Source organism: Gracilinanus agilis, chromosome 2 (genome assembly GCF_016433145.1).
Source record: "Gracilinanus agilis isolate LMUSP501 chromosome 2, AgileGrace, whole genome shotgun sequence".
NCBI lineage: Eukaryota > Metazoa > Chordata > Mammalia > Didelphimorphia > Didelphidae > Gracilinanus > Gracilinanus agilis.
In genome coordinates, this window is record NC_058131.1 from 619,216,865 (window position 1) to 619,236,945 (window position 20,081).

The window sequence follows — 20,081 nt, forward strand, 5'->3', positions numbered from 1 at the left end:
TGGAGAGACCTTCATCTTCTTATTCCTGAACATTATTTATTTAGTCCAAAATAACTTGGACTTCTTTTAAAATTTTAAATTTAATAAGCTTTAATTTAATTTTTATTAATTTTACTTATATAAAAATTTATTAATGTAAATTTTATAAAATTATATATTATAAATATTAATTTAATTTAATTTAAATTTTTAAAATTGATTTCCATATCACACTGGAATTCATATTGATTCATATTGAGCTTAGAGTTCACTAAAAGCCCCAGATCTTTTCAAATCAACCTGTGTAACCATTCTAACCTCATTTTGTGTTTCGAAATCAATTTTTTAAAACCTGTGTGTAAGACTTTCCATTTATCAGTATTAAATTTAACCTTATAGATTCAGTCTAAAATTCTCCCCTTACAAAAGGTTTTTAGAGCCAGACTCCAAAAAGATCATGACAGGCTAGAACAATGTTGGTGAAGGCATGGCACCCATGCAGAGCCAGCACTCAGGGAGCTGTTTTGTTCCCCCTCTTCAAAGCGCCTGAGGACATTTTTTGCATGCCTATCCCTCTGTACAGTCACCTGATGCAAGTACTTCTACTCTCTGGGGTAAAGTTGGGGGCTCAGAGGCAGCTTAAAGTTGCAGTTTGGGCATTTAAACTTGAAAATCTTTGCCAATGCTGGGCTAGGACATTTGGCTTAACAGGTTGATTATAAAGATGTCTACATATAGCTTAGATTCAGACCACCTCCAATACTTGAGTTTTGATGTTTGCAATATGAACCTTTTATTTCTAGGATGTTCGATGTGAGCAGTTGGTCTTCAATAGAATGTCAGGTGTCCAGTGTCTCCTGCTCAATCATATCAAATGCCCTGGATTTTCTTCCAATTTTTAACACTATGTTCCAAATTATAGCTAACTCGACTCATTCCCTCTGTTTGGAAATTTCATAAAAATGAAGTCATTCCACAAGATAAAGTTTCTAGAGTCACAGGGTTGAAATCAGAGCTATAACTATAAATTCTATAGTGCAGAGTAAATTCAGGGGAGTGATAGGGAAAGAAATGTTAGAGGTGCTTTCCAGAGGTATGAAAAGACTTCAAGAATATACCTTGGTTAGCACATAATCAAATTGTTGCTGATTTCAGGCATCCTTCAAGAAAGACATAGTGGCAGTTCCCAGGCCAAGTTGTATCATGATGAGACTCCAATTAGGTATAGTCTCCCTGGAAGAAGGGTTGGAGCATCCATTTGGGAGTCTGTCCCGTTCCCCTAGAAATACTTAGTGGTACCTGACCCTCATACCTCCATTCCCATCACAGAAGGTTTCTGACTAAAGGGAAAGGTGAGGCCCTGGGAAAAATGTACATGACGGTGGTAGGACACTGTGGTTGATAGCCCACAGCCAAAGGGAAGAAGTGGAAATATATAAAGCACTGCAGAGGCCCATTAGAACACCTTGAGCCAAAAAGATGGCAATTCAGAAGACTACCATGGTAAAAAAGGACACTCATCTAGACTGAAATCAGTGCTCAGGAAAAAGCTCTCATTCCTCCACCTTATTTATAACTCTGATAAAAAAAAGTCCATCTATTGGGGCAGCTAGGGGCTTAGTAGTTTGAAAGCCAGGTCTAGAGACAGGAATTCCTTGGTTCAAATCTGGCCTCAGACTCTTCCTAGCTGAGTGACCCAAGGCAAGTCACTTAACTCCCATTGTCTAGCCCTTACCACTCTTCTGCCTTGGAACCAATACACGGTATTGATTCTAAGATGGAAGGTAAAGAGTTTTTTTTTTAAGTACACCTAAGTCTAGTTAGTGATCCATGGAAGTCATATAAGAAAAATGACTTATTCTTATTTATGAGGGCAAGAGACCTTTCTTCTTCCTTGGCTGTCAGGAAGGGAATTTGAATGAATCAAATGGAATGGAAAAAACACTTATTAAGTGTTTACTATGGAACAGACAATCTGTATGTGTGTGTGTGTGTGTGTGTGTGTGTGTGTGTGTGTGTATACCCATCACAAAGCATCACTTAATAAAGCATTTGGTACTACTATTTGTGATGTGATGAACTCTTTGTTAGAGGCTGACCATATGAAATAACCTTGGACATCTTGGACATGATTCATAGAGACCATATATGAACCCACTTAATAGTTGGGCATTCCTTACTTCAATTGTTCATAAGAAGACACAACTATGTGAAGTTTTGCTTAGGAGAACAAGGATGGTTTTATATTATTCCATAGAATAATGAATTTCATAATAGCTTCCCTATATTGACTCAAAGCTTGCCCAATTGATCCATGTTTTGAAGAAATATGATAAATCCATGTTATATCCAAATGTTGAAATAATAAATATGAGCAATTATTATTTGGATGTTATTCTTATTATTTTAAATATTATGATGTTATAAAAGAATTCTCATATTTTTGTTCATTCAGAAAGCATTCATTAATTTTGGCAAATAGAGTACTATATTGGGTGCTGAGTATTATAGGAAGTTTAGATAAGTCATACATAGTCTCTAGATTCTTTCATGGGACGTAAAGCATACATGACATTACATAAATAGGCAGATGACTAATCAACATTATGTGATAATTACATTAGGGAGAGAGGATAGGGAATAGACCTGTGATGTAGAGAACTCTTAAGTAAAGAAACCTCCTTCACTCATATAGGGAAGCATTCTATAATTTGTGGTTGCAGAGTTGCCTAAAATAGGAGTGTCAAACTTGAATAGAAACTAAGGTGACTAAACTCAAATATAAGTGTCCTAATGCTACAGTGCTGCTATGTTAGAAAACCATATAATAACAATATCTTTGTTGTATTGTATTATTATTTATTTTTCTAAGTATCAACCAATTTCTTTTTAAGCTGGTTGAGCTATACTTGGTAGTATTGAAGGCTTCATGTTTTGCAGCTATGGTATAGAGCACCAAGGGGCAAAAAGAACATGTAGGAATAACCTAATCAGGAATGGGAGGAAGTTCCAGGATAAGATGGCAACAGAGTAAAAAGCAGCTGCTTAACCTCTCCTAACCCACACATATAAGACTCCTCAAAGGGACATAAAAACAAATCCAGATGACTGAAGGGACCCCACAACAGGGCATAGCACGGAAGGTATGTGGGATCAGGGCATTTCCATGCTATAAGGGGGTGAAATAGCTCCCACTAAAATGCAAGCTGAGCAATGCTCTCCCCCCAACACCACCTACAGTGCCAAAGACAGCACACAAGAGTTAGAGCAAGTTTGGGATACCCATTAAGTCCTTGGCAGCTGCCTGGGATCACCAGGGCCTGCTCCTGAGAACAGCAAGACTTAAGACCCCAAGAGGGTAAAGAGCATGTGGACTTTGAACACAGACCTTGACTACAGGCGAGGACTCAGTTTTGGATGCAGATTGTGAACACAGGCTCAGACCTTGGGTGGGGACCCAGTGCAGAGGGGTGCATGACTGTGGAAGCAGTGCCCTGAGGCTATTAAAGGAGCTTCAGGCAGAGGAACAAGCAAGGGGACCACCAGGAGGCTTGGCCTTGAAAACAACTAGACCTGAGAACTCAGGAGCCAAAAGAGCACAGACGGATGGGCATAAGGATAAAGCTGAGAGGGCACCTGGCTAACAATGGCAAGGCAGCCACAAGAACCCCAAAAGAGAAAGATCAAGAAGAAATATTTAACACTCAACAACTTTTATACTGAAAAAATTCCAGACAACAGAGCAAACACCAGAGGAGAACAAACAAGTAATTATATCCAAACCTTCCCCAAAAATGAAAATTGGTCACAAGCTCTTGAAGAGTTCAAATCTGAGATCATGAGAAATATGGAAGACATTTGGTGAGAGAAGTGGGAAATAGCTCTAAAGGAAATTAACAGGTTAAAAGACAGAAACACCAAATAAGATAAAGATTTCCCCAAATCAAAAGTATTGATAATCAAATTGGAGACCAAAATCAAATAGATGGAAAACAGGATAGACCAAATTGAAAAGGAAAATCAAAAGATTATAGCAGAAAACCAGTATCTAAAGACCAGATTTGGGCAAATAGAAGCCAATGATTTCTCAAGACAGCAAGAACAAAGAAGCAAAGTCAAAAGACTGATAAAATAGACGGAAACATGAAATATCTCACTGAGAAATTGACAGATCAAGAAAACAGGCCTAGAAGAGACAATTTGAGAATCATTGGTCTTCCTGAAAAAGCAGAAATTAATAGAAATTTGGGCTCCATACTACAAGAAATTATCCAACAAAACTGCCCTGAAATTCTAAAAAAAGAGGGCAATACAGACATTGAAAGGATCCATAGCTCACCCTCTACACTAGACCCAGAAAAGACAACCCTCAAGAATATAATAGCCAAATTCAAGAGCTTCCAAGTAAAATAAATTTACAAGAAGCCAGAAAGAGACAATTCAGATATCAATGAGCACCAATCAAGATCACACAGGATCTGGCAGTCTCCACACTACAAGACCGCAAGGCTTGGAATATGATATTCAGAAAGGCAAGTGAAATGGGTCTACAACAAAGGATCACCTACTCATCAAAACTGACTATATACATGCAGGGGAAAGTTTGGGCATTTAATAAAATAGAAGATTTCCAAGTATTTGCACAGAAAAGACCAGGACTAAAAGGAAAGTTCGATATCCAACCACAAAAACCAAGAGAAACATGAAAAGGTAAATAAGAAACAGAGGGAAAAGAAAGAAAATTCTTATTTTTAAATTTGCCTCTTTAAGGGCTTCAATAAGATTTAATTATTCGTATTCCTATACGGGAAATGTTATGTGAAATTCTCTGTATTGAATGCTATTCAGTATTATAGTATCCGCTATTATAATAATTAGAAGAATTATTCAAAGGGAGAGGTTGGAGTACTAAATGGTCTAAGATGATATGGGGGTGGGTGGGAAAGGGGGGGGGGGGTAAATAGTAGATGGCACCAAGAAAAACTTTAATGAATAAGAAAAATAGGATATTCTATTGCACTTAAAGAGGGCATGGGAAGGGGAAGGGACGAATACTATTATAACAAGGAGAGGAAGAGCATTAAAAGGTAATATTTAAACCTTACTCTCCACAGAATTAACCCTGAGAGGGAAGAGTATCTATATCCATTGGGATATAGAACTCTATCTAACCCTACTGCGAAAGTCAGAAGGGATAAACCAAGGGGAGAAGGGGAATGAGGAGGTCAAAAAAGGGAGGGGAGAAGAAGGGGAAGGGAATTCATTAGGCCTCAAAAATAAAAAGAGGAGGAATAATAAGGGAGGGGGTAGAAAGGGAAGTTAATCAAGGGAGGGGAAAAGGTTTACTGGTTTAAAACAAATCACTGGTTTAAAAGGAAATAGTGTAAGAAGAAGGGGTAGAACTAGGAGAGGATACCAAAATGTTGGGGAATACACAACTGATAATTATAACTCTGAATGTGAATGGGATGAACTCTCGTATAAAAGGGAAGCAAATAGCGGAGTGGATTAGAAACCAAAATCCTACCATATGTTGTCTACAAGAAACACATATGAGGTGGGTGGACATACACAGATTTAAGGTAAAGGGCTAGAGCAAAATATTTTGTGCTTCAAATGAGAAAAAGAAGGCAAGAGTGGTGATCATGATTTCTGACAAAGTCAAAGTAAAAATAGATATGATTAAAAAAGACAGGGAAGGTAATTACATCCTGATAAAAGGCAGTATAGACAATGAGGAAATAACAGTGTTTAATATGCATGCACCAAATAGCATAGCATCCAAATTCCTAATGGAGAGACTGGCAGAGCTTAAGAAGGAAAGAGATAGTAAAACCATAATAGTGGGAGATATAAATATTCTGTTTAGATCTAGATAAATCAAACTAGAAAATAAATAGAAAGAGATAAGAGAGGTAAATTAAGACCAAAAAAATTAGATTTAATAGATATGTGGAGAAAAATAAATAGAGACAAAAAGGAATACACCTTCTTTTCAGCTGCACATGGTACATTTACAAAGACTGACCATGTAGTAGGGCATAGAAACATTGCAAACAAATGCAAAAGAGCAGAAATATTAAATGTAACCTTCTCAGATCACAATGCAATAAAAATATTAATTAGTAAGGGCACCTGGACAGGCAAATCAAAAACTAATTGGAAATTAAATAATACGATTCTCCAAAACCAAAGAAGAAATCATAGAAACAATTAACAATTTCATTGAAGATAATGACAATTATGAGACATCCTACCAAACTCTGTGGGATGCAGCTAAGGCAGTTCTCAGGAGGAAATTTATATCCTTGAGTGCATATATTAACAAATTGGGGAGGGAAGAGATCAATGAACTGGGCATGCAACTTAAAAAACTAGAAAGTGAACAAATTAAAAATCCCCAGATGAAAAGTAATTAGAAATACTAAAAATCAAGGGAGAAATTTGTAAAATTCAAAGTAAAGGAACTATTGAATTAATAAATAAGACTAGAAGCTGGTATTTTGAAAAAAAAGATAAAATGGACAAAGTCCTGGTCAATCTAATAAAAAAAGGAAAGATGAAAACCAAATTGACAGTATCAAAGATGAAAAGGGAGACCTCACCACTAATGAAGGGGAAATTAAGGCAAAAAAGTTGGGCTCTTTGTGTTTATCACACACTGTCTTGCTAATGTCACTTACCCCAAGTCTATTCCACTAATACTCCCTTCTGTCTCTTAGCCAGTACCATATTGGTTTTGATGATCACTGCTTTATAGTATAGTTTAATATCTGGTACTGCTAGGCCCCCTTCCTTCACATTTTTTCCCATTATTTTCCTTGATATTCTTGATCTTTTGTTCTTCCAAATGAACTTTGTTATATTTTTTTCTAATTCAGTAAAGAAGTTTTTTGGTAGGTTGATAGGTATGGCACTAAATAGGTAAATTAATTTGGGTAGAATGGTCATTTTTATTATGTTAGCTCATCCTACCCATGAGCAATCAATGTTTTTCCAATTGTTTAGATCTAGTTTTAATTGTTTGGAAAGTGTTTGGTAGTTGTTTTCATATAATTCTTGTGTTTCTTTTGGTATATAGATTCCTAAGTATTTTACATTGTCTAGGGTGTAATGTACTGCTGGTAGAGTAGTGAACTGATCCAACCATTCTGGTTGACAATTTGGAACTATGCTCAAAGGGCTATAAAAGATTGCCTGTCCTTTTATCCAACTATAGCATTGCTGGGTTTGTACCCCCAAAGAGATCATAGATAAATAGACTTATATAAAAATGTTTATAGCCACGCTTTTTGTGGTGGCAAAAAACTGGAAAATGAGGGTATGCCCTTCTTTGGGGAATGGCTGAACAAATTGTGTTACATGATGGTAATGGAATATTATTGTCCTCAAAGGCATAATAAACTGGAGGAGTTCCATGTGAACTGGAAAGACCTCCAGGAATTGATGCAGAGTGAAAGGAGCAGAGCCAGAAGAACATTGTACACAGAGACCAATACACTGTGATAAAATAGTATGTAATGCACTTCTTTACTAGCAGTAATGCAAAATGATCCATAACAATTCTGAGGGACTTATGGAAAAGAATGCTACCCACATTCAGAGGAAAAACTACAGGAGAGGAAACACAGAAGAAAAGCAACTACTTGAACACATGGGTTGAGGCAGACATGATTGTGGATATAGACTCGAAACTACTACACCAATGCAACTATCAACAATTTGGAAAAAGTCTTGATTGATGACACATGTTAAAACCAGTGGAAATGTGCATATGTGCATCAGCTATGTGGGGGGAGTTTGGGGGGTGAAGGGGAAAGTAAGAATATGAATCATGTAAGCATGATAACTTTTCTAAAAAATAAAAATTACTTAAAAAAGAAGAAATAACCTAATCAGCATGTGTCAATCATAAGACTTGAACCCATGGCTTCCTAGCTCTGAGACTAGTATTCATTCATTCTGTAATTGCATTATATCATTGAGGAAAAGTGATTTGCTTAAGATTATAGAGCTAGTCAATGGCAAAGCTAGCACTAAAACTACCCACATCTCCTTTTTACTAGACCAGGGCTTAGTTTTATAATATTAACAGAGACCATGAAAGAGTAGATAATGTTGAATTTGGAGCTAACAAAATTTGAATTCAAATCAAGTCACTGATACTTGCTCTATGACCTTGGGCAAGTCACTTAGCATCTATGTACCTTGGAGCATTACAGAGTAAAAACTGTGAAGTATAGGTAAGGCCTGAAGAGCAGCTAGGTGGTATAGTTTATAGAGTGCTGAGCTTGGAGTTAAGAAGACTCATCGACCTGAGTTCAAATCTGGCCTCAGACACTTAGTAACTGTGTGACCATAGGCAAGTCACTTTTTCTTCAATATTTTTTACCCTATTTGCTTCAATTCATCTGTAAAATGAGCTGGAAGAAATGGCAAATCACTCTAATATCTCTGCCAAGAAAACTCCAAATGGGGTCATGAAGTGTCAGTTATTACTGAAATGACTGGACAACCAAAACAAAGATCTGAAGGGGAAAAGGATGGTACTGACCAGAGGGATCCTTGTTGCTTGGACCCAGTCCGTTTCATTACATTCATCTAAATTGGGCAGCTCTACAGGTTAAACCTATTTCTTAATAACTTTATAGTTTTCATAAAAAGAGGACTCTGAGTAGTAAGTAGTTCTTTGTATCCTCAAAGCAGGTAGAGGTAATAACTAGGAGGGACCCACAAAAAGGCCACCTCCTCCTTCATCTGATTGTTCTTTTCTTTCTACCAAATAGCTTCCACATATACCTGAGACACTCAAGGATATTTCTGGATACTAACACATTTCTCTTGAAATGTTGAACTATAATTGGGGTCTTCCTAAGATGAAACTTCTTATCCTCTCTCTTCCCTGTATGCATATTCCCATACACAGAGACACACATTTCTCTTCTTAATAGCCATTCAGAGCAAGACTGAAGATTCTTTAAACTTACATCTCATTAAGCGTGGCTTCTATTACCAGTATTTTTCATCACTGCTCATCTTCTAATGATTAGGAGAGAAAATACAGAGGGAAAAATGAGACTGCCAAATGCAACTCTTAGATTTGTAAGTAGACTTAGAAAAATGGCTTTCATTGGGCTGTGAGTCTCTTTCAGATCTTAGAGTCTGAACCCTGAAGAAATTGGTATACTGTACATAGAGATTGGTCATCATTTAATGAAAGAGGCACGGGTGGATAAAAGACTGAATTATTAGGAATCTCACAGCACATGGCCTTCTCACTAAGTTGCTGGCGCTCTTCTCCTCCCAGTCCACAATGAATTGATCAATTAGTGTCTGAATGAAACACTTTCTCCCTACCACTGTACTACTTACTAATAATTAGATACGAAACCTTGGACCAATTCCATGCCCTGCCTACCTGATAAGGTTTTGAGGACCAAATGAGAAAATGTATGTCTTAAATTGGGCAACTAGGTGGCACAGTAGATATAATTCTGTACCTGGAGATAGGAAGATTCTTTTTCCTGAGTTCAAATCAAATCTCAGATACATACTAGCTGTGTGACCATGGGCAAGTCATACAACCCTGTAAACCTCAGTTTTCTCCTCTTTGCTAAGAAAACCTCTAATTGGATCATGAAGAGTGAGAATGGACTGAGCAACAAGGAGTCTATTAAAGTGTTTTGAAAATCCTAAAGGATTATATAAATGCAAAGTATTTGTTATTATTAACATTATTAATTGTTGCTTCTCTCATTTACCATGGTTGGGGAATGCCTAATTGAATGTTCTGGTTAATAATGTTATCAGCTATGCTTTACAGGGAAATACAGAGATTAATCTTTTGTCTGAGGCTATTTTGAATAGTCTCAGGAAGTACTAAAGGATCTCACAGACTCCCAGGGTCATCATTATAGGTCTCAATTATAATATGAATATCTGCAATTATTCAGGAATATTCAACAGCTCTGCAATTTATTCAGTGTGGGCAACTTTCCTAATGCAAATTTCATTAACCAAACTGCATTGTAACCTGGCTGTGATTTAGCAGGTAAATCCTAGGAAATTCCCAAGGCATACAAATGATAAGTGACTTGCCCAAAGTCATGTGGCTAGCAAGTGTCAATGAGGGGAAATTCTTTCCTCTAAGACCAACACTCTCACATGGACTCTGCTATTATTCTAATACAAATGGATTTGTGATATTGTGAAAAGAGTCCTGGCCTAAGAACAAGGAAAAGGGGTTCTAGTGCTAGGTTTGTCACTCACTAACTAATAATTTTGAGCCAGTCATGTCTCTCTAGCTCTCTTAGTTTGCCCCACCACAAAGAATGAGGAGATTGGACTAAACATTTAGCAAATATTTATTAAGTAAAGAAATATACTAGACATTTAGGATGCAAAGACAGAAATTAAACATCCCTTGCCCCTGAAGAGTTTACATTTTACTGGGGAAACACAACCTACACACAAAATAATGCAAAATTATTCCAAAAAGTAAAAGTGGTAATAACTAGGGGGATCAGGGAAGACTTCACATAAAAGTAGAAACCTTTAAGGAGGTTTTAAAAGAATTTAGGACCACTTAATCAATTATCTAGTAAGTCCAGTTAATGAATGGTCATTTCTGGTTCAAATGTTGTATAATATAATTTACAATGAGCAGGAGTGTCTGATGACAACTAGCTGTTGTCATCTGCCTTGCTTTTGCACCCTTAGGTTTTGAAAGTTTTTCTTTTCTGCCTTACAGCTGAACTTTTTTAGAGTATCCTTTGAAAAGAGGGTCTTATATTGGTTTCTCAATTTTTATCCCTAATGATTAGTATAATTCTTTGCATATTGTTGTTGAGTGATTTTTCAGGCATTTCTGACTCTTTGTGACCCCAGATGAAGATTTCTTGGCAAATCTACTGTAGTGGTTTTCCATTTCCTTATCTGGCTCATTTCACAGATGAGGAAACTAAGGCAAATAGGGATAAGTGATTTGCCCAGGGGCCCATAGCTATTAAGTAACAGAGACCAAATTTGAACTAAAGAAAATGAGTTCCTGACTCCATGCCAAGCACTCTACCTACTGTGCCACCTATCTGCTGCTTTGCATCTAGTAAGCATTTAGCAAAATTTTATCATTCATGCAGTTGTCCACCTTTAATAGCAAAATGTCAGATAACAAAGTTTACTGGTTGCTGTTTCTTAGCTAATCTTCCAAAAGTTCAGTCTCTATAATAAGTCACAAATCCCAGTTGGACATAAATTTTGACCTCAATGCCTAAAATTCATCCTCATTTTCTAGAACTCAATTTTTACTTAATGACTAAATACTGGGTGCAGCAAGGGTTAATTAAATTTCTGGAGTAAAGCACTTTGAGGCTTTCTACTACATAATGAGCCTAAAGCACATTCTTATACACATGCTTGAAAAATAGAACCATCTCCTCCCTCTGCACTAGAAGGAGGTATAGTTAATTTTCTGATGATCATGATAAGGCATTAATATAAGCAATCAAGTATGAAAATGTGCTTTCATCTTCACCCTAGAATAAAGATTTAACTTCTTAATGAAAGACCCTAAGTTTAAATGCATATAAAGTCACACAGGGCACCTCAACTCCCAGAAATTCTTTTCAGGACAGTAGAATTTTTTTCCCCCTTCAATTTCCTTTAGGCAAAGATAAATCAAGATAGAGACAAGGTCTCTTTTGTACCAAATATATTTCATTATCTAATCTTGAAGCCTGCAAGACTCTCTCTACCGAGGCCCAACAACTCATTCTAACTGCAGGAAGTGCTGTGTGTGCAGAGGGGAATTAGTAATGCAATGTCACAGGAGGAAACGTGAAAAGTTTGATGCCCAGAACATGATCGAAACTAAGCACTGTGAGATGTGCAGACTTAGGTTTAAAGGTTTTGTTTTAAAAAGGAGTAGCAGTGATTTTATTAGGTTCCACCATGGTGATATGGAATGGTGGCATTTGTGCTTATAAGTTTGCTTTCTAAACCTGTGCATTTGACTCTGCTCAGAATTTTTTGAGACAATGAAAGCAAGGATAAGTAATGAATCAAATGAGATGAACATAGTTGAAAAGAAAATTGTCTTCTTTTCTAGACAGTTGCTGTCCTCAGGCCCAAATGCTGATACATTTAGATGGTTTCATCAATTCTCTTTAGTTCTCTTATCTCTGTATAGATAATTCTCAGATCTAGATACAGGGTCTCTCCAAAATCTTAGTTTGGTTTCAAATGTTCATAGGTAAAAATTACCATAAGATTTATTGGATAGATATCTTCTATCTAGCACTAACCTTTCTCTCAGCTCCAGGCCATTATCACCAACTGGCAATGAGACATTTCCCACTAGATATCCTATATTCATCTTAAATTAAACATATATAAAATAGAGTTGATTATCCTTTCTCTAAAGTCATTCTTTCTTCCAAAATTTTCTGTTTCTGTAGAGCATAATGCCAGATCTAGCCATCCAAGTTCATAACTTTAGAGTCAACTTTGATTTTTCACTCTCCTTTACTCCCATGCATTTCAACAAGTTGCCAAGTTTTGTCAGTTCTATGACCATGACATTTCTCACATCTGTTCCCATCTCTCCATTGAGATGATCACCACATTAGTTTGGGCTTCCATCATTTCTTGCCTGGCTAACTCTCTAAAATATTTCCCTGACTCCAATCCATCATCCATATATTTGATATTTGTACTATGCAGGTTGACCAAATCATTCTCATGCTCAAAAAGGATCAATGACTATCTTTTGCCCAAATTCTGGTTACTTTTTTAAGTCCTTCACAGAGTGACTTCAACATTCTTCTCTAAGATAATTTCATATTTCATTTTCACAACAGCTTCTCCATAGTTTATCTGCATTTGAGTTGCTATTCTACATAGAAAACATTCCATTTCCCACCTCTGGGTTTTTGTAAAGAATATCTCACCTCTTCCTTTTGGAATTCCTGATTCCCTTAAAGACTCACCTCTATGTTATCTCCTATAGTCTTTCTTCACCTTCCAGTTATTAGTAACCTCAACAAAAATTACTTTATGTATATGTATATATATAAAACATGTACATATATGTACAAACATATATATATATATATATGTAAATGTGTGTGTGTACATGTTGTTTTGTCTCAGAAGAATGTAAGCTTCTTGTGTGCAAGGATAGTTTTTCATTTTGATTTTGATTTTTGTATCCTGAGAGCCTAGCATATAGTGTTTGGCATTCAAATGAACGAATGAATGAATTGAATTAGTGAATGAATGAATAATGCTTCTCTGGCAACTAACCTAAAAGCATTCACCCCTTCAATGAACTGTGTTTATCACTGAATTTCCTCCTTAAAATAAAAACATGAATGCCTTTTGAAAGAGACCATCTATCTGGGTATGGCATTATGGGCATCTGTTGAATTAGCCATTTTTAAAATTTAAAAGTTCCTAAATTATTAACTTTTCCAAGAGTGATATTTGATGGCAAAAGTAATATCCGCATGAGGTATTAAGTGATTTTTATGAAAAAGCCGTATAATTTGACAGAGCATAATAATTATGCTGTCAAAGAATACAAGATTCCATTTTCTTGGCGCCATCTCCATCGCCAGGTTTCAGTTTCACAGGCTGTCATCAAGATAGCAAGATTTATTTCTTCTTTAATTGCACCATGCCAGCCACTTTTACAGAAAACAGATCTAGGGGACCCGCTGTGCAGAAGGGTGCAAAATCTATGGCACTCCTTACACAGACGATTATGTGTACAATTAAGGGAATTGCTGGCATGCCAATAGGACCAAAGAAATCAGGCTTTACTGAGCCCTCGGGTGCCATTCAGATGTTTAAAAATATATAACAACCAGTGATTTATTTATTAGTGGGAAGGCAGAAAGCATCCTCTCTCCTAATAGTCTGTGCCTGACTAGGAACTAGCAGAAGGTTCCCAGCCAGAGAACGTGAGTCTTATCTCCTTGGTGTAATTTTCTGTGGTTTGCATTCTCCAGTATTAAATATAGAGCTACAAATTATCTATCCTTTGCTGCTGTTTCAAGGTCTATATGTGGCCTCCCCTTATAACCTCAGGGATTTCACATATAAATCATTAGAGACAAAGTGATCTAGAGCTCAGGTTTGGGGGCTTCTCTCCCAGAATCTGCTTTGCATTTAGTGTGGAGGGATTGATTTCATTTGTTTTTACACTTTCTCCCCAAGTTTTCAGTTAATTTTATCTAATTTGTTAAGTTTTCATAAAGCCCCCAATGTGCCTTGTACTTGACAATTTATTCACATAAGAACTAAATGCTATGTATTTGTCTTTAAGAAACTCGGTCTATCTGAGGGTATATGCAATAACCATTCAAATATGATACAAAACAGGATATCCCAAAAATCTTAGTATAATTTTAAGCATTAGTAGCTTAATACTGTACAAAGTCTTTTTGAATATATTGTAGAGAAAAATTGCATCACATCCTAAATCTAATTCAACAAGTCACTTAAATTCTGGTTCCTTCTTTGGTAAAACAAGGAGGTTGACTTAGATGACTTCTATGATCCATTCCAGTTCCAGGCATATGAGTCTAAAATGAAGTGTTAAAATTGAAAGTAATCAAATGACAAAGATGTATGTATACTAGAGACACTAAATAAAATGGACATTTAGGGATAAAGTTGGCTGGAAATCTCAAAAATGCCTTAATGGAAGAGATGAAACTTGAGATGCTTCAAGTGATTTCAGCCAGTGAGGAAGAGAGAGAATCCTATTCCAGGTGACTAGAATAAATATTGTATAGCTTGTGAGAACGATCATCACCACAAAAATGGAAGTTGAATACAATGAGGTGAAAAATAAGATTAAATAATTATGGGGCTTGGGGTAACTTCTATATGTGAATGAATGAATGCTGACTGAACAAATCAATGAAAACACTTATTAAGTGCTTATTATGTTATATGTAAAGCACTACTGATACAAATAGAAAAGTGAAGACTGTCCTTACTCTCAAGGAGCTCACATTCTAATGGGCAAAAAAATACATTTAGGAGGTTCCCATCTCAAGTCAGATGCAAAGGTCTCATGGCCCTTACATTCCAGTGCCAACAGAGATGGCAATGAGCTTTCTCTAATGTCTCTTCCACTGATGAAATATTATTTGTTTCTAATGTGAACCATTTGTTAGTGCCAAGCATTTTGCTATGAACTTTATATTCCCTATCTTCAGTAGCTGTGGTTGTTGAGCAAGTGAAGATGTCAGCCTCTACAGAAGCAATTGCCAGGTCTCATCTCCAGAGAAGTGCTTTCTTTGATACTGGTTCTAGGGGTTGGGTTGGAAGTAGCACTGATAGACTGGAGGCTTCTGGCATTCCTATGTATCTTAGTTTTACCTATGTGTAAGTGGCATTTGATCAACAGTTAGTTGAGGGCAAAGATGGAATGCCTCTTCATAGAAATTTCTCAATTATAGTGAGGGATATAAGAATTAGGCTGGAAGCAGGGCTGGTATTCCAGGGCTCTGGTTAAAGTCCTGAGCTATCTCTTAGCATTTGAAAGGAAGTAGTGGTAGAGATACTGGTAATGGTTGGATTCCCTTGGCACATAATTCCCTCTCACCTCTCCCTCAGAGTGCCTCCTTACTGCTTCAGCTAGTCTAGCTTGCCTGATCTTTGGCTGGCGCATTAACAAATAGTTGTTGAGCAATAGCTGTATAGTGGGAGAGGAAAGAATAGTCCCTCTGAATTCTATACTGGTCTGATCACATTTGGACCCTTGTATTAAAGTTTGGGAGCCATATTTAAAGTAGAATGTTGACAAATGAGATCCCTGTCAACAGACAAGCCAGAAAAGGGTGACAAAAATGGGAAGACATCTGAAAAACATGTTAAATGAAGAATAATTAAAGGAATGAGAAGGGATACGGGAGAAGTATAACGTAGTAGAAAAAGTCCTGGTTCAGAAGAGAACATATCAATGTTATAGTTCTGGCTCAGTTATGGAAACATGAGGTTCTCTGTATATATTGCCTTCTTGCATTAGAATATGTTTCATAAGGGTAGTGACTATCTGTCAGACTTGCTTATATTTGTATCTACTTCACTTAGCAGAGGGCCTAGCACATAGTAAGCACTTCATGAATGCCTTTTCATTCATTCATTCAATCATATTGTTTCATATCTCTGGGATTCAGTTTTTTCATATATAAAAATAGAAAGTTTGGTTAGAGATCTCTTGAGGCAGCTGTGGGTTGCACTGGAGGTGAAGTGTATACTCTGGCTGGAAACAGGAATACCTGAGTTCTAATCTAGTCTTAGACTTTAAGACCCTGTCTGTGACCCTGGTCAAGTCATTAAATCTGTTTGCCCCAGTTTCCTTAAGTATATAATGGGGATCATAATAGCACCTATCTTATAGGTGAGATTATGAGATAATATTTTTAAATCACTAATATAGACATAGCTCTAAAGCTAATACTCTATTAGATCAGATTTCATATCAGGACATAATGAGGTACTTTCAAATCACTCAACATTTTTTAGAAGTCCCTTACTTTTTGTCTTAAAATTGGTACTAAGTAATGGTTCCAAGGGAGAATTATGATAGGGGCTAGGTAATTGGAATTAAATGACTTTCCCAGGGTCACACAGCTAAGAAGGATCTGAGGTCAGATTTGGACCCAGGACCATCCATCTCTAGGCCTGGCTCTCTATCCACTGTGCAATCTAGCCCCCCAAGCCACTAAACATTTAATAAAAGAGTTTTGCTTTGCCCTAACACAATAAAAATATACAGCAAGGAGAGAGTGGAATTTACCTTCTTTGATTGTGGGCCCCTCATATGCATCTGGTAACTGTCTGGTCAGCAAGTCATCATGATATGGTCACTCATGATTTCAGGTACTTACCAAGTTTGAGAATCCCTGACCATAGCAGCTGGGACCTTTTATTCCCTCATCTGAGGAAATTGCATCAAGGAAGCTACAGCCGAAACTATGCCAGAGAAATCATGGAAGCTATGTCTAAAAACTGCTGGTTCTACCCAAAGTACTTAACACAGTGCCTGGAACATGGTAGGAATTAAATAAGTGCCTCAAGAAAATATTCTCTTTCTTTTCCCTTTCTAATTTCATTTCTCATATTTTGTTGTCTTACAAAGAAGAAATATTTAGGCTACAGAAAACTAAGAAGGCACATAAGATTATAGGAATCTGGAGATAAAAGTGGCTGCAGAAATAACATACAATGGCTTTTTTTAGGGGTGGAGTCAAGATGGCAACTTAGTAGCAGGGAAACCTAAAACCATTCTGACAATCCTTCTACATCAATCTTTAAAAGTGCCTCAAAACTACAGGAGTCAAAAAACAACAGCAATATCTGAGTGAGAAGGCTCTCCTGATGAAAACAACTTGAAAAGTAGGCAGAGAGATTAGATTTTCATTGGATAAGGAGGAACCAAAAGCAAAACTGTTCAGAGAAGTGCTGGCTTACCACCCCCCACCTACTATGCCAGGTTCTGAGCACCAACAACAACTGAGCACATCATATATCAGACCCACCACTTAAAATCCTAGGCCCTGGCATTGAGGCCTGGAATTCACATTGCTAAGCCTTTTCAAACCTGTGCTGGTGTGAAGTCCTTAGCACCAGGGCAAAATAGCTCCCAAACTTGATCAGCAGAGGAGACAAAATCATCAGCTTTAAAAACCCTTATTCCATAGGGGAAAAAAAGAAAAAAAAAAGGAAAAAGGAGAAAACAGCAAAAAAATACCTATCTCTAGAAAATTTCTATAGAGACAAAGAGCAAAGCACAGAATACATAGAGGATGACAAGTGCCAAGCAACCAGATGCAAAACTTCCCCCAAAAATGTATTGGTCTCAGGCTCTGGAAGTACTCAAAAAGGAATAGGAATTAAAAAATCAGACAGATTGAAGAAAAATTGGAAAAAGAAATCGAAGTAGTACAAAAAGAAAATAATAGCTTAAAAAGGAAAATTGGTTACATGGAGAAAGAAGCATAAAACACCAATGAAGAAAAGAGTTTCATGAAAAATAGAATGGAAAAGTAGAAATAGAAAAGAGGATCAAAAGTTCATGGAAGAAATTCATTCTTTGAAATTGAGAATTGCACAAATAGAAGCTGATGACTTCATGAGGTTTCAAAAAACAATAAAACAAAATCAAAAGAATGAAAAAATAGAAGAAAATATGAAATATCTCATTGAAACAACAAATGACCTGAAATATAGATCCAGGAGAAACAATTTAAGAATTATTGAACTACCTGAAAGTCATGACTAAAAAAAAAAAAAAAAGCCTAGCCATCATATTACAAGAAATTATCCAAGAAAACTCCCTTGATATTTTTGAAAAAGAGAGTATAAGAGAAATTGAAGGAATCTACAGATCACCTCCTACAACAAATCTCGAAGTGACAACTCCCAGCAATGTTTTAGTCAAATTTAAGAGCTCCCAAGCCAAGAAGAAAATATTGCAAGCAGCAAGAAAGAAACAATTCAAATATTATGGTGTTCCAAACAGAATTATATAGGATCTGGCAGCTTCCTAACTAAAGGACCAGAATCCTTGAAATATGATATTCCAGAAGGCATGAGAACTTGGTTTACAACCAAGAATTGCCTACCCATAAAAACTGAGTATATTTTTTCAGAAGAAAATATAGTTATTTAATAAAATAGAAGATTTCTAAGCATTCCTGAAGAAAAAACCAGACTTAAACAAAATATTTAATGTCCAAATACAAAATTCAAGAGAAGCATAAAACGAGAAAAAATTAAGGGCTTCAATAAGGTCAAATTGTTTATATTCCTATATGCAAAGATATCTATAACTCTTAAAATTTGCTATCATTATCATAGTAATTTGAAGAAGTATACATAGTCACAAGGTGTGGTAGTAAGCTGCTTAGGATGTTATGTAAAAAAATCTAGGGATGAAAAAGAGGATTTCACTAAGAGAAATGGGATGATAAAAGTGAAATGTTGTGAATTATATCACATAAAGAAGTGGGGGGCAGAAATCTATTACAGTAGATGGGAGGATGAGAGTTGTGACTTGTGACAGGTAGTACTCAAACTTTACGTTCATTGGAATTTTTTTGGAGAGGGAAGAACAGTCAAATTCACTGTGGTAAAGAATCCTATCTTACCCTGTAGAGAAGTAGATGAAGACTAAGGTAGGGAGTTGTGGGGAGGGGAATGGAGGGAATGATTAAAAGCAAAACACTGATGTGGAAGGAAAGAGTGAAAGGAGAAACGTCAGTATTAAAAAGAGGAAATCAAGATGGAAGAGGATACACAGATGGTAATCATAATTGTAAATGTAAATGGGATGAACTCATATATTAAATAGAAGCATATAGGAGAGTAGATTAAAACCAGAATCCTACCATTTGTTGTTTACAAGAAACACATTTGAGGCAAGTAGACCCACACAGAGTTAAGATAAGAGGCTGGAGTAGAATCTCTTGGATTTCAACTGAGACAAAAAAACAAAAACAAAAACAAAAACAGGAGTAGTGATTATGATCTCAAACAAATATAAAGCAAAATTAGATCAGATTAAAAGAGATAAAGAAGATAATTACATCTTGATAAAAAGTAGTATAAATAATGAAGTAATATCAGTACTTAACATATATGCCACAAATGGTATAGCATCCAGATTTTTAAAGGAGAAACTAAAGAAATTTAAGAAGGAAATAGATAGTAAATCTATACTAGTGGGGGACCTCAACCTTCCCTATCAGAACTAGATAAATCTATTCAAAAAATAAATAAGAAAGAAATAAGGGAAGTGAATGAAATTTTAGAAAAGTTAAATTTAATAGATACCTGGAGAAACTAAATAGGGATAAAAGGGCATATACCTTCTTTTAAGCAGCATGTGGTACATATACAAAAAATGACCATGTACTAGGGCATAAAAACTTCACAATCAAATGCAGAAAAGGAGAAATAAAAAATGCAACTTTTTCAGATCAGAATATAATAAAAATTATAGTGTGCATGGATTCCTGGAAAGGAAAATTAAAAATTATTTGGAAAATAAATAATCTAATTTTTCAAAACAAGTGGGGCAAAGA